Raw genomic sequence first — 2,397 nt, forward strand, 5'->3', positions numbered from 1 at the left:
GCTCCCACTTCACAGAGGTGGCACTGGCTGAGCCTGGGCGCGACACCTGGCTGTCCCCCTGTGGGATGGTGCCGCATCCACACTGTGGATGCTCAGAGGCTGGCGTGTGCTGGCTGAGGCTCTCTGGCCAGGGTGTATGCCAGAGCCCGGGTCACAGTGGGGCAGGGAGACGCCAGCGTGTGTGGGCAGCTGGCAGAGAGGAGACAGGTAGGAAGAGGCTGTGCCTGGCTCGTAACAAGAGACAAGGAAATTGCCACTCTCTCTTCTAATCCCAAGTGCAATTAACGCACTCCGTGGCAAGACTGCGGGAACGGATGCTCCCGGCCTCACCGGTGGGAGTGTGAATCGGTACAATCTCTCCCCAGGGCAATTTGGCAAAAAATCTATCAAAATTATGAATGCAATAAAGTTTTTGACTCAATCACGCCACTTCTGGGAATTCCTTCTACAGGTGGTTTTGGCCCGACCAGGTCACAGCCTCACTGCAGCCTTGTTTACTACTGCAGAATGGGCTGGTGATATAGATCATGGTCTTGATGGACAAATGGTATATTATGCAGCTGTCAAAAGAACCGGGGCCCTCTATGTTGACCAGAATGGGAGGATCTTCAGAACCTCATGTGGGGCTGAGCAAAAGGCCTAAGTTAAGCACTGGCACCTCTCTCTCATATAAGCTGCAGAATCTGGAGATGGTATTGTCTGTTGGTGAGGAACTGGGTTTAGGAGGCAAAACAGACATTCTTACTTACACCTTTTCATATTTTCTGTCTTTGAATCATGAGACTATAACGTCTATTAGGCATTTAATGATAATGATAGTAATGATTAAAATATTTCTCCCAACCCCTCTCAGGCCTTGGGACAGTTTTACAGCAGATGTTCAGGATGTTACCTGAGCAGGACACAGTACAGCTGTGGCTGGTTATCTGCAAATATCAGAATAGCACAAAAGAAAAAAAAATTTTTTTAAAGAGAGAGTGAGAGGGGCTGGGGATGTGGCTCAAGCGGTAGCGCACTCGCCTGGCATGTGTGCGGCCCGGGTTCGATCCTCAGCACCACATACCAACAAAGATGTTGTGTCCGCTGAGAACTAAAAAATAATAAATATTAAAAAAAAAAAAGAGAGAGAGTGAGAGAGGAGGGAGGGAGAGAGAGAGAGAGAGAGAGAATTTTTAATATTTATTTTTTAGTTGTCAGCGGACACAACATCTTTGTTGGTATGTGGTGCTGAGGATCGAATCCGGGCCGCACGCATGCCAGGCGAGTGCGCTACCGCTTGAGCCACATCCCCAGCCCAGAAAAAAAAAAAAATTTTAAAGAATTTGCCTAAGTAGAAATAACCACTGCTAATTTGCTGTATATTTTCTTGCAGTCCTTTTCTCTGAGTGCATTTTTTTTCTTTTCTTTTCTTTCTTTCTTTTTTTTTTCTTTTTTAGTTGTTGGTAGACCTTTATTTTATTTATTTAAATGTGGTGCTGAGAATTGAACCCTGTGCCTCATACATGCCAGGCAAGTGCACTATGGCTGAACCACAGCTCCAGTCCTCTGAGAGCATTTCTTTATCTGTTCTTTCAACATTTTTTCATGAGCTTCTACGACTTGCCAAATTCTCTTGCAGTGCCGGGAATCTAATGCAGAGTGTATCAGTCAGCACTTGCTGCATAACAAATGATCTCAAAGCTCCAGTGGCTTAGGATAAGAAAGGTTTACCTCTGGTGCATTTTATATGAGGGCCACGTAACAGCTGCTCTCCACTCTCTGCACTTTCTCGTCCCAGAGCCCAGGCTGAATGAAGAATGGCCGTTATTCAGAGGTGAGCAGGCACTGAGGTCAACCAAGATCCTATCTGAAGCTGTTGACAGGTGAGCTGCGCAGCCCACATGACACAGGCCATGACATAGGCAGAGCCAGTCTCCTGATTGCTCCTTTTTGATGGGTGGATTTGGGAGCATCTGCCCTTGAGAGGTACACGTGGGGGAGAGATGACAAGGTAGAATATAGAGCCCCTTATAGCAGAGGGGACAAATGAACATTGGAACACCAGGACCTACCTTAGCATGCAGAAGCTAGTAGACGTATTACCTCTTCCCAAACAGAGAACTGGCATTGGGGCCTATGGATTTCTCCATGATTGTAGACGTTTCCTCACACTGTTCCATCTGATGAGGGTCAGGGTGCACCATCGTCTTCTACCCAGGCCCTCCTGCTGGAACCCAGGGCCACTTCCAAACTTTTCAGCCTTTAAATACTTCAAAGACCAACAACTTCATGCCTCAAACTTTGCTGTCCTGGAGGTAAACTCCTAGAAGCAGAACAAAGAATCGGCAACTGTGTGAAATTGCCCAGCGGCTCTCCTGACCAACTTGCTCCCAGGGACCCGTGAGGGCACGTCACCTG

The sequence above is a fragment of the Spermophilus citellus genome, assembly GCF_964194105.1.
Source record: "Spermophilus citellus genome assembly, chromosome: 12".
Lineage (NCBI taxonomy): Eukaryota > Metazoa > Chordata > Mammalia > Rodentia > Sciuridae > Spermophilus > Spermophilus citellus.